Raw genomic sequence first — 14,855 nt, 5'->3', positions numbered from 1 at the left:
TATAGTACATATAAAAATAGGTATGCACACATCACACTCTGAAGCCAAAACAAAACTGTTTTATTAAGACATGGCAAATAAAAGCATTTTGTTTCATTAAAAGTTTATAAAATGCAGCATATACAGAACCCTGGTATCACCCACAATATATACCCAAATCTCGCTTCTATACAATATAATCAACTAATCAATAATGACATAACCATTGGTTGCATCACTTAGTACAATATGAACAATTACATGATAGCATGCATTACAGAAAGCACTGGACGTTCATATATATTTTGTCTTTTGTATTATTTTGTATTATTTGTTCTTCAATAAATGTCTGAACAAATTCACTATTCACAACAGTAGTTAAAACCAGTAGTATTCAGGTCTAAATTCAAAGGTACACGCTTCAATGCTCATGAATCAACATAAAAATCCATAATTACTATCATATCATGAAACTTTGAACAAAAAACACACATTCATGGTGGTACTTTATAAATATATATCACACCAACAGAATATCTCATAATCATGTACATAAACATGCACACACATTACACAATACAGTTGCCAAGTGATGTCTGACAACAAGGAAAGCATGTTACTTAAATGTTTTAATTGCAATCATAGTTTACCCTGTTGCTCAGGATGTCTAGAGTGCCTAATGGGTATGATGCACAACTCTGTAATGATTGGCTGTAATGTGCTGTCTACCTATATGACTTGCATGATATTTAGGAATTTGTAGTCAAGTAATGCTATGATGACAAATCAGTTACAGCCAAAAGAACCATATATCCCAGAATCCCCAGGAGTTCACTCCATGATTCTCAGATGATCATATACCAAACAGAAGTTAGATGATACAACTATAATTGTTTCAAGAAAAATGTTTAGTCAAAACTGTGCATTTGAAGGGCAACTGAAACACTGATATGCCCCCCCCCCTTTCTCCTATACCCTATCCCCATTCCCTTAGCGCCTTGAGACCCTCACGGGTGATTAGTTCACGCTCTATAAGTACCCAATAGATAGAGATATGCCCTAATAAAGTTTTTGTATTTTTTTTAACTTTTATTTGTTTGTTGTCAGAACATAACAATACATATAGTATAATAAAACCAATACCTTGATATTACATCTCAATAACACATATAGTGAAGAAGAAGAAAAAAAAAATATTAAAGGGACATAAATCAGGTTGAGATCTGTGCATATCCTAAAAGGACTAATTAATTAAAAATAGTTTGCCTCAAAAAAATGTTTAAAAATTGCTGGCAAGTATTTTAAAAACATTTTAAAAAATAAGCAAAATAAATTACATAGCTAAGCTGCCTGGAGTAGCAAACTCCACCCCTCTTATCAGTGTTTAGACACGGGCATTGTTCACAGCTTCTAGGCATGCTCCAGCAGATAATCCCTATGCATCTTTGCATTCTACCAAAACAACAATAGATATAGATACAGCCATAGAATGTAATGTGTGGGGGGAGTTAGAGCTTTACAATTCGGAAACTAAAATGAAAGGGTTAATGGCAAGGTACGGCAGTATACATTTGCAGGTAAAGCAATTCAAGTACATATTATTATATTTTGTCTCTATCCTAACTTGTTTTATGTCTGGCTCAGGCAGTTAGAAAATGTTCCTTATATAGAAAGTCTTTCCGAAAGTAAGTCTCAACTGTGAGGCTCAGAATTTACTTCAACAATATCAATATATCTGTGTTGGTAAACAAATGATTTATTATTTATACTGAAAATAGTGCACTAACAACCACTTTGTCATTTAACAGACAATTAAAGTCACATTTTAATTTCTATATTTTCACTTCTGCTCATTTAGCAAGTACATAGTTAATTATTTAAACTCATTATTACAATATCGGCTAGATTACAAGTATTGCGGTCTAGCTTTTAACGCATATTACGAGTCGTGTCGGTATAGCTATACCACAAGCATTTAAACCTGTAATGCAACGTCCATTCCGCATTCAAAAAATAACGTTTGAGTGGGGGATTTCCATAGCGCCGGTATTACAGGTTGTGCGTTCAGGCTAAAAAGCTTGCGTTACAGCTTATACCGGCACTATCCATACAGCCATCTGAGAGCAGTAGTTATGGATTTTGTGTAACAAAAATGTTTCACAAAACTCATAACTAAAATGTTACAAAGTACACTAATATCCATAAACTACCTATTAACCCCAAACCGCCTCCCTTCTGCATCTCAAACACTATATTCAATTTATTAACCCATAATCTGCCGCCCACCCTCATCACAACTATTAAATAAACCTAATAACCCCTAATCCGCAGCCCCCCCAGACATCGCCACCACTATAATAAAGTTATTAACCCCTAAACCTCCGGCCTCTCACATCACCGCCTCTAAATAAACCTATTAACCCCTAAACGTCCAGCCTCCCACATCACCGCCACTATAATAAAGTTATTAACCCCTAAACCTCTGGCCTCCCACATCGCTGCCACTATAATAAAGTTGTTAACCCCTAAACCTCTGGCCTCCCATATCACCACCACTATATAAACCTATTAACCTCTAAACCTCCAGCCTTCCACATCGTCGCCACGAAAAACTTTTAACCCCTAAACTGCCAGCCCCCACATTGCAAAACACTAAATTAAACTATTAACCCCTAAACCTAACACCCCCTAACTTATTATTTAAATAAATAAAAACTTACCTGTGAAATAAAAATAAATCTAACATTAAACTATAAATTAACCTAAGTATTCAAATAAAATAAAAAAATACTACCAATTAAAAAATCTAAATTACAAATTTCAAAAAACCTAACACTACGAAAAAAATTAAAAAATCTAAAATTACAAAAAATAATACTAAATTATGAAAAATAAAAAACACTAAGCTTACAAAAAATAATAAACGAAATTATCAAAAATAAAAACAATTACATCTAATCTAATAGCCCTATAAAAATAAAAAAGCCCCTGAAAATAAAAACACCCCCATCTTACAATAAACTACCAATAGCCCTTAAAAGGGCCTTTTGTAGGGCATTGCCCTAAGTTAAACAGCTCTTTTACCTGTAAAAAAATACAAAGTCCCCCCCAACAGTAAGACGCACCACCCAACCAACCCCCAAAATAAAAAAACCTAACTCTAAAAAACAAACGTAAGCTACCCATTGCCCCTAAAGAGGCATTTGTATGGGCATTGCACTCAGCTCTTTTTCACTGCCCTTAAAAGGGCATTCAGCTCTTTTCCAAAAGCTCAAAGCCCTAATCCAAAATAAAAAACACCCAAAAAATTAAAAAAAAAAACCCTAAAACTAACCGAGAATATCTACTCACGGTTCCTGAAGTCCAGACATCCATCTTCATCCAGTCGGCGAGAAGTCTTCATCCAAGCGTCGATACCTTCATCCATCTCGGGGACGTCTTCTATCTCCATCCCGGCGGCGCAGCGCGGAGCAGATCCATCCTGGAAGCTGATCCCATCCTGCGCGGAACGTCCTCTTCATACGGTCACTGCCGTACACTGAAGTTGAATGCAAGGTAGCAGTTTCAAAATGGTGTACCTTGCATTCCTATTGGCTGATTTGATTCTTCAAATTCAAATCAGCCAATAGGATATTGTGAACAGCCAATAGGATTTCAGAAGCTCTCACCCTATTGGCTGATTTGAAGTTGAAGAATCAAATCAGCCAATAGGATTGCAAGGTACGCCATTTTGAAAGGCTACCTTGCATTCAACTTCAGTGTACGGCAGTTACTGTATGAAGAGGATGCTTCGCTCAGGATTGGATCGGCTTCAAGGATTGCTCTGCTCCGTGCCGCCGGGATGAAGATAGAAGACGTACCCAAGATGCATGAAGGTGTCATCACCTGGATGAAGACTTCTCGCCGTCTGGATGAAGATCGATGTCTGGACTTCAGGAACCGTGAGTAGATATTCTGGGGTTCGTGTTAGTTTTTTTTTTTCGTTTTTTTTTTGGGGGTGTTTTTTTCTACCTTAATTCCGATTCGCTGATAGAATTCTATCAGCCAATCGGAATCTAAGGGACGCCATCTTGGATGATGTCACTTAAAGAGATATTCATTCTGAAGAAGACGACGATTAAAGAGGATGCTCCGTGCCGGTTGTCTTGAAGATTGAGCCGCTCCGCGTCGGAAGGATGAAGATAGAAGATGCCATCTGGATGAAGACTTCTGCCCATCTGGAGGACCACTTCTGCCGGCTTCGTTGAGGACATCTTGCCGCTTGGATGAAGACTTCTCCCGGTAAGTGAATCTCCAGGGGATAGTGTTAGGATTTTTAAGGGTGTATTGGGTGGGTTTATTTTTTTAGGTTAGGGCTTTGGGCAGCAATAGAGCTAAATGCCCTTTTAAGGGCAATGCCAATCCAAATGCCCTTTTCAGGGCAATGGGGAGCTTAGGCCTTTTTAGTTAGGCTTTTATTTGGGGGTTGGTTGTGTGGGTGGTGGGTTTTACTGTTGGGGGGTTGTTTGTATTTTTTTTTACAGGTAAAAGAGCTTATTTCTTTGGGTCAATGCCCCGCAAAAGGCCCTTTTAAGGGCTATTGATAGTTTAGTTTAGGCTAGGGTTTTTTTTTTATTTTGGGGGGGCTTTTTTTTATAGGGCTATTAGATTAGGTGAATTAGTTTAAAGATCTTGTAATTTGTTTTTAAATTTCTGTAATTTAGTGGGTTTTTTTGTGATTTAGCTAATTTTATTTAATTTATTTAATTGTATTTAATTTAGGCAAGTTATTTAATTGTAGTGTAGTGTTAGGTGTTAGTGTAACTTAGGTTAGGTTTTATTTTACAGGTAAATTTGTATTTATTTTAGCTAGGTAGTTATTAAATAGTTAATAATTATTTAGTAACTATGCTACCTAGTTAAAATAAATACAAACTTGCCTGTAAAATAAAAATAAACTCTAAGCTAGATACAATGTAACTATTAGTTATATTGTAGCTATTTTAGGGATTATTTTATAGGCAAGTATTTAGTTTTAAATAGGAATAATTTAGTTAATGATAGTAATTTTATTTAGATTTATTTAAATTATATTTAAGTTAGGGGGTGTTAGGGTTAGACTTAGGTTTAAAGGGTTAATAAATTTAGAACAGTGGCGGCGACGTTGGGGATGGCAGATTAGGGGTTAATAAATGTAGGTAGGTGGCAGCGATGTTGGGGACAGCAGATTAGGGGTTAATAAATATAATGTAGGTTGCGACGATGTCCGGAGCGGAAGATTAGGGGTCAATAAGTATAATGTAGGTGGCGGCGATGTTAGGAGCAGCAGATTAGGGGTTAATAATATTTAACTAGTGTTTGCGAGGCGGGAGTGTGGCGGTTTAGGGGTTAATATGTTTATTATAGTGGCGGCGATGTCCGGAGCGGCAGATTAGGAGTTAATATTTTTATTTTAGTGTTTGCGATGCAGGAGGGCTTCGGTTTAGGGGTTAATAGGTAGTTTATGGGTGTTAGTGTACTTTTTAGCACTTTAGTTATGAGTTTTATGCTACAGCTTTGTAGCGTAAAAATCATAACTACTGACTTTAAAATGCGTTACGAATCTTGGAGGTAGAGGGTGTACCGCTCACTTTTAAGCCTCCCAGTACAAACTCGTAATATCAGCGCTATGCAAGTCCCATTGAAAAAAGAATTTACTAAATTTACGTGTTGATTTGTGTTAAGGCCAAAGAAGTGTGCGGTACACCTATACCTCGTAATACCAGCGGGCGTTAAAAAAGCAGAGTTAGGACCTATTAACGCTGCTTTTTAAGATTACAGCAAAACTCGTAATCTAGCCATAAGAAAGTATTCAGATGCTTTATTCAGTTTGCATAATTTACTAAAGCCTGCTTAAAGCGATACTGAACCCATTTTTTTTTCATGATTCAGATAGAGCATGCAATTTTAAGCAACTTTTTAATTTATTCCTATTATCAAATTTTCTTCATTCTCTTGGTATCTTTATTTGAAAAAGCAGGAATGTAAGCTTATGAGCCGGCCTATCTTTGGTTCAGCACCTGGGTAGAGCTTGCTGATTGGTGGCTACATTTACAAGTTGCTTAAAATTGCATGCTCTATCTGAATCATGGAAGAAAACATTTGGGTTTAGTATTCCTTTAATATCATTGAAACGGACTTAAAATTAGCTCAACTTTTGCAGGCATCTCCACATTAAATATGAAAGGGTTGAAACCTCACAAGGGGCTAACCACTGGTCTCATTCCTTGAACATAAAGGAATCATAAAAATTAGTGCACCAGAACATATCGGCCTCTTTTCAAATATATTTGGCCAAACACTTACATTACATTATATAAACTAGCCCTCTTGTGATATTATTTACCCTTTACTCACCTAAATCTCACCTGGAATATATTTGCATGATGGCCTACAATAGAGACACCTAATCTATGTTTCTAGATAAAAGAATAATCAAGGCTTGCTAATTGCCTTAAGGAAATTAGGGTTGTGTTTCTCAACTTTTCTGCCATTGCATGTACTTTAAATACTCATACAGGTATTATTTCCACATAGGCAAGTAATGGTATTTTTTAAAATATTCCATATTTTTTTACATTCTTAAATTTTTGGATATTGATTTGAGTAGCAACATTTGAATTGGATGTATGTAGGTATAGGATTTTTCTACAAATATGTGTTTATTTTTGAACAGACACCTGCAAGATCCTCATGGGTTGTAGTCTTATATTGTGTTGGACAGGATTCTTTACAGAACCTTCCCATATGAATATAATTGGAATGCTTAGACAAACTGGACCTCTTCTCCAAAGAAGTAATGAAGGAACATATAGGCATATACGGGCGATACAGCATAAGGGCCTTTGACAGCAACCTGATTAAGATGCAATGTAAAGATAACGTTTGCAACTATCATTTAAATAAATAGCTCTCACTATTAACCTAGCTGCTGCTGCTATGTGCTGTTATTTAGCAAACCTAACACTGTTGACTTCTTTGGCTCGATTTTAATCTACCTTTTGGCTGTTAATAATTAGCATGATATATTCATACCTTGGATGAGATTGATTCTGTCCTACTAGGAAATTGTGTTTTTCTGCTTTGTCTGAGGGTTTAGGATTTGACCAGAATGTTCAGGCCTTGGTTTCTAGGCAACTATAAGTTCTTCTGTGTGCACTGTGTATTTACTCCTCTATTTCCACCGCATAGAAACACCTTCAGCTTTATCAGGGCAGAATTCATTAACCTGCACTATTTGCTTTTTCTATCAAAGCTTTTTGATTTCAAGGTCATCTACATTGGAATAGATTGCACCCCTAACCTTCTGTTCTCTATATACTACTGGTAACAATCTTAACAAGAGAAAGACTAATATGCAAAATTGTCAAGCTCAGTGTGGGTGTTTTTTGGATTCCATGGCTGAATTACTTAATCTCCCAAATTATTTATATGTGAAATAACCAGAACATATTTTTTACTACATTTGGGATAGATACACACCAAGATATATATATACCTTAGAAAAAAGAGGATACACACCACCTGCGCTGAAAGAAGGCAAGACATAGTTAATTTTTGCTCTCTTATCTATTTTTTATAACTGAATCACATGTCAAAAAATGTTTTTATTTTTTTTAATAATTGTCATAACAAGCCTACCCTAATTAGGGCCTGATTACAACTGGAGCATTATTTAACACTCCTGCTCGTTCGCTAACTCCGCTAGAAGTAAGCTTTTTATGCGTTTTGGGTAGTGCTCATATTACAAGTTGAAAGTAAAACTGTTTTCACTCGCTTCCAATATTAGAATATCGCATGCAATAACGTATTTCCCCATAAAAGTTAATGGAGGAAAAACAGTGGAGAAAAAACACCCTATTTGAGCGCAAACCTGATCGCATATTCTCATTTGCGCTAACCTGACATGAAAATATGAATATTTCACATGCAAATGTTCTTCACATTCATAAATTCATAAATGTATTCATTTATTATTATTAATTATTGATAAATACATATTTCTACATATATCTGATGGTTATTTGTACAAACATATTTATACCTATATATAGATGATAATAAATCAGACCCCATCAAAAGATTGTTTGACCAACAATAATGTAATCTTGTCTTGTTTAATCCTTTAACTGCTGAGCCATTTCCACCCCTGTGCTGAGCTGTTTTGGCGTCTTAGATGCTGCTCATATTTGAGCCTCACTGTAGGTATTTTTTAGCAAGAAATACACACAAATTATATAGATTTTTTTTTAAATTCAGCAAACCCAGCATATTCAAACTATTACATTATGTATCTATATATCATGACACATGAGAACTCTGCAACAAAATGTGTGGAACAAACATATATTTATATTAAACTTTTAATAAACAAGGTTGTAGAAAATAGTGTATGTGGTGTTGTTTTTCTCAAACTCTTTGGCAAAAAGATAGATAATCCACACATAAAAGGGTCTTTGGGTTTATGCATATAACTTTGATCTGCACATTAAAAAAAGGGCCTTCTGGGTTTTAAATCTAAGGGTGTTGGGGGTCTCTAGGCCTTGTTGATTATCTGTTACAGACCCATAGATACCCACTTCCTACAAAATGTGTTTTTTTTCTTTTAATTGTTTTTAAAAAAAATTGCTATGACTTTATACCCATATTTGAAAGAACAATCGACTGCTTTGAGGGAGCTGAGATTGAGGGATTTGAATACTTACCCCCTCCATTCAGCTCCCTTAAGCCCTCTGCAGTAACCTGCACTTCTGGATTTCTGGGGCCTGGTGACATCACCATTTATGGTCGATGCTACAAGACCACCCGAGATGGGGGGTAAGTTAAATGGGGCCACGATGAGCTTGGATAGCGGGATGACAGCATGTAGTTTTCCTCTGCACTAAAAGCATTGTGCAGATGATGACCACATGATGCCACAATCAGCAAATGGATTAAAGGGACAATGTATTCAGAGAAGCAGCTGATAAATTGTAAACAATTTAATACACTCAAATCACAAATGGATCATTAGGAACAATTTAAAGGGGGGAACATTTTTGGGTGAACTGTCCCTTTAAGAAAGGGTTGCTCCACTCAGGCTGCCTCACTGACTATCACTATATCTCTTCTTCTTGCCTCAAATCTGCTTGAATGGATTGTATACAAATGCTTATAGCACTTCCTCACATCAAATTCTCATCTTAATCCTATGCAATCTGTCTTTTGTCTAAAATGCTCCACAGAGACTGTAGTCACCAAGGTGACAAATTACATGACAAGTCTAAAGGCCATTTCTGCCTACTAATCCTTCTCAATCAATCTGCGGCTTTTGACAAATCTACCTCTCTACACCACACTTATCTTCCCTGTTCACTCATGTAACCAGCTGTCTATCCAGAATCTCATCCTGGTTACCCTCTTATTAGCAAAAGCTCAATATCGCTAATACTTTGATCTTCCTCTTCCCCCCTTCAGTCACTACCCCTAACCTTTGAATATTGGTTAAAGCTGACAACACTTGAATCACTTTAATCCCTTGTGCCTAAAAAGTAACAGTAATAATTACCTAAAATTACTGACATTGAAACTTGTTTTATAACAATTTTTTAGATAGATAATTTAAATGTTGTTTAAATTAATATGTTGCCAATATAAGGAAGGTTTAAAGGGGAAGTCAACCCAAACATTATTATAACATTCAGATAATGTATTTAAGGATTTGTACAGCAAACTGTAGTCCATTTTGATGTAAATATATATAAGTAAAAAGACTTACTAGTATTCCTCTGGCTGTTTTGAAATGTTAGCCTGCACATCACCTCTGACATTGCCTTCTCTGGTTTGGAATACTATTTAGACAGTTAATGTGCCCGTATAGATAATTATATTCCAAACAAGAAGCCCAAGATAAAATGAGTCTAAATAGTATTCCAAGCCAGAGAAGGCAATGTCAGAGGTGCGGTACTCAGTGTCAGGAAAAGTGAGTCTCAGATACAGCGTGTGCTGCCTGCTGGAGTCTTTGCTGTAAGTACTGTAAGTAGCATGAAACAGGGTGTATTGGGACAGGACTTCAGCAGCACAGGTAAGGGGACAATACATTATTTTAGCAATTAGCACCGCTATCAAACAGATTCAGTACAGATCAGTGATCTGCTAACATATGATTTTATTGTGAGTTAGGATCCATTGAAGTTCTTGAGAGAACTTGCTGCCGTAGGGGCTTAATAAATCTAGCCCTTAGTCACAGTAATAAACTTTCTCTGATCAGATCAGTAAAGCTCAACTCCAGCCCGCCCCTCATATGTCACTAACAAGCCAGAATCTAAGGTTTTACTAATTTGAGGTAGGTAAATCAGTGGTGAGCAGTGGTCTAACCTAGGAAGGGAAATACTCACACTCTGCCCTGTTAGGAGAGCTCGAGGGTAGAAATAAGAAGCACAGCTTTCTTTGATATGTTTACCCCCTTAAGGACCAGCGACGTACCCTGTATGTCACTGGCCTTTTTTTGGGACTTGATTGTTTTATAGCGCGGTCTTGCCACCAGCGTTGAGACTGCTCTATTCCACAAAGACTGCTGGAGGGAGTGCATTAATAGCGTCTTCTTGCTAGACTTGTGCTATTATGTTCTGAAAAAACCCTTAACGACCAGTGACATACAGGGTACATTGTGGTCATTAAGGGGTTACAATAGATACAGCATGAAAAAAATAAAATAAAGGCCAATCCCTTGAGTAAACTTGCAGGAGTCAGACAGAGCATGCAATTTTAAGACACTTTTAAATTCACTTCTGTCTTCAAATGTGCTTTGATCTCCTGGTATCCTTTGTTGAAAAAGGATACACACATATCCTACACTAGTGGGAGCTAGCTGCTGATTGGTGCCTGCACACATTTGTCTCTTGTGATTGGCTAACTAGATGTGTACAGCTAGCTGCCAGTAGTGCAATGTTGTTCCTTCATCAAAGGATAACAAGTGATTGAAGCAAATTTGATAATAGAAGTAAATTGAAAAGTTGTTAAAAATGTGTATGTTCTATCCAAATCATGAAAGAAAATTTTGGGCTTTCCTGTCCCTTTAAATATCAGTTCATGACACATGTGTAACTTATAATTTAATTTTGAACACTTTCAAAATTAACATGTCCAAAAACATGCTGATGTTTTTCATTTAAGTACAAACATCATTGTATACAGCTTAATTTGAGCAATATTTTTATGTTTTTATTGTTTTTATTAATCAAAAAGATATTGTTTATTTTTAAAATGACTATACAAAAATATCTTTAAAGCGAAGGTCCATTTTGATGAATTAGTGCCCGGTTTTTAATAAACCTATTAAAAACAAGGGCACTTTAATTCATCAAAATTGACATTTCACCGTTTTCTTCAAAAACTTACCTTTTAATCCTGGCAGTCGCTCCAGCACTTCCACTGCCCGTCGCAAGCCGTCTTCGCGGGTCCAAAATGACTAATCCGGCTTCCTCCAATCACAGCATTGCATCAGGCCAAGATTCCCCCGGGGGGTGGGAAGCTGTGATTGGAGGAAGCCTGATTCGTAATTTCTGACGTCTGCAGAGGCCGGGGGAATCGCTGTAGCGGCATTCAGGATTAAAAGGTAAGTTTTTGAAGAAAACAGTGAAATGTCAATTTTGATGAATTAAAGTGCCCTTGTTTTTAATAGGTTTATTAAAAACCAGGCACTAATTCATCAAAATAGACCTTCACTTTAACATTGAAAAATAGCTTTGCTACTGGTCAAGATATATTGCTTGAAATAGGAGAAATGGGTTACAAGAGGTCTAGCCTGTAGAATTTGAAAAATAAAAAAATCACTTCAAATGTTGTAGAAATGTATTTTTGATGAATTACAAAATATTATAATGCCAAAAATGCATTAAAAAAGAGAGACAAAGATATATATATATATATATATATATATATATATATATATATATATATATATATATATATATATATATATATATATATATATATATATATATATATATATAGAGAGAGAGAGAGAGAGAGAGAGAGAGAGAGAGAGAGAGAGAGAGAGAGAAGGTATTGATACTGCTCTGACTGGATTTGTAAATTTAATATCAAACCATTTTTTATAGTGACATTTGGTTACTAAGCTTCCCTTTCCTCAGACTATATATATTTGGTTGACTAACTCTTCCATTTTGCTTTTAATCTCTTGTGTGCTTGCAAGAGACTGCCAGACTTTTTATGTTTAGTGCCCTCCACTAATACTCTTGGTAAATATGAGAAAATAATTGCAAACACAACACAGGTTTATCCAGAAAACAAAATCTTTGTTAAATATATATGTGGCACAATTATAATACATAGAGAGAGAAGCGCACTCACAGGAATGAACAACCAGCTCAATACCATTGTTAACCTGTTCTATGGTGATTTATCACCTGGGTGCAGCTTCTTTTTAGCCCAGTAATGCTTTTCACAGAGTAGAACTTTCCCGTAGTAAATCAGTCTGATCAGAATTTTTGGCACCCCTATGAATTCATATGAGAAAAATATATTTGAAGTATATTCCCATTGATATTTTAATTTTTTTTTTGTGCACCTGGGTAACTAAGAACAGGAAATTGTTCAACTGTGACTTCCTGTTTCTCAGGGGTATAAATATGAGGTAACACATAGGCCAAATTCCCTTAGTCATTCATCACAATGTGTAAGACAAAGGAATATAGCTGTGATGTGCGGCAAAAGGTTGTTGAGCATTACAAAATGGGAAGGGGCTATAATAAAATAGCAAATGCATTGAAAATGCCCATTTCCACCATCAGGGCAATAATTAAGAGGTTTCAGTCAACTGGAAATGTTATGAATTAACCTAGAAAAGGACTCAGTCGTCTTCAGTTTGCCAGACACTACTGGAACTTCAAATGGGGTTGGGTCCTATTGTCAGATGAAACCAAAATAGATCTTTTTGGCAATAAACACCAGTGGTGGGTTAAGCGCACACAGAGAGGAAGCCATATGCCCACGGTTAAATATGGTGGTGGCTCTTTTTGTGGCTGTTTTTCTGCCAGAGAACCTGGACATTTTGTTAGGATACATTGCATCATGGACTCTATCAAATATTAACATATATTAAAGGAACGACTGACTGCCTCTGCCAGAAAGCTTAAAATGGACCGTGGTTGGATCTTCCAGCAGGACAATGATCCAAAACATACATCAAAATCAACACAAAAATGGTTTACCAACCACAAAATCAAGGACCTGCCATGGCCATCCCAGTCCCCTGACTTGAGTCCATCAGCGTCAATCTCAAGATTTGAATGATCTAGAGAGCTTCTGTATGGAGGAATGGTCGCAGATCCCTTGCCAATTATTCTCTAACCTCATCAAGCATTATGAGGCTTATTTATCAAGCCGTCAACTATGCTGCATTTGCCGGCACCAATATGCTCGCCTAACATTGCGGCCTCGGACCTGAATACGCTCTCCGTATTTATAAAAAAAAGCCACCAAAAAGCTGCGCACTAAGTATGAGGCAATTAGCAGTGGTCTGTTGTTAAAGGGACACTGCACCCACATTTTTTCTTTTGTGATTCAGATAGAGCATGCAATTTTAAGCAACTTTCTAATTTACTCCTATTATCAATTTTTTTTGTTCTCTTGTTATCTTTATTTGAAAGAAGGCATCTAAGCTTTTTTTGGTTCAGACTCTGGACAGTACTTTTTATTTATTTATCCACCAATCACCAAGTACAACCCAGGTTGTTCACCAAAAATGGGCCGGCATCACAAAAGAAAAAAATTTGGGTACAGTGTCCCTTTAACTAACAGTCATCAATCTCGCTGCTATTCGGCTTTTTACCAACTTTATTTATACCCTGTCACTAAACACCGCCACTATACTAAAATGTTTAACCCCATCCCGCCACTCCTGGACCCCGCCACAACTAAATAAATGTATTAACCACTATCCTGCCGCTCCCGGACCACACCGCCACTAAATAAATGTATTAACCCCTAAACCCCTGGCGTCCCTTACATTCCGATTGGCTGATAGAATTCTATCAGCCAACAGGAATTAAAGGGGAAAAAATCCTATTGTCTGTTGCAATCAGCCAATAGGATTAAGCTTGCATTCTATTGGCTATCCCAATCAGCCAATAGAATGCAAGCTCAATCCTATTGGCTGATTGGATCAGCCAATATGATGAAAGCTCAATCCTATTGGCTGATTGCAACAGCCAATAGGATTTGTTCTCCTTTAATTCCTATTGGCTGATAGAATTCTATCAGCCAATCGGAATGTAAGGGACACCATCTTGGATGACGTACCTTAAAGGGAAACTTCATTCTACGTTGACCATCGAAAGAAGAGGATGCTCTGGACCGGATGTCTTGAAGATGGATCTGCTCCGCGCTGGATGGATGAAGATAGAAGATGCCATCTGGATGAAGACTTCTGCCGGCTTCGATGAGGACTTCAGCCCGCTTAGATGAAGACTTCTGCCGGCTTTGATGAGGATGGATGTCCGGTCTTCGAAAACTGTAAGTGGATCGTCGGGGGTTAGTGTTAGGTTTATTTAAGGGTTTATTGGGTGGGTTTTATTTTTAGAGTAGGGTCTGGGCAGTAAAAGAGCTAAATGCCCTTTTAAGAGCAATGCCCATACAAATGCCCTTTTCAGGGCAATGGGGAGCTTAGCTTTTTAGATAGGGTTTTTATTTGGGGTGGTTGGTTGTGTGGGTGGTGGGTTTTACTGTTGGGGGGTGTTTGTATTTTTTTTTACAGGTAAAAGAGCTGATTTCTTTGGGGCAATGCCCCCGCAAAAGGCCCTTTTAAGGGCCATTGGTAGTTTATTGTAGGCTAGGTTTTTTTTTATTTTGGGGGG

The sequence above is a fragment of the Bombina bombina genome, chromosome 1 (assembly GCF_027579735.1).
Source record: "Bombina bombina isolate aBomBom1 chromosome 1, aBomBom1.pri, whole genome shotgun sequence".
NCBI lineage: Eukaryota > Metazoa > Chordata > Amphibia > Anura > Bombinatoridae > Bombina > Bombina bombina.
Note: the sequence above shows the minus strand (reverse complement) of the source record.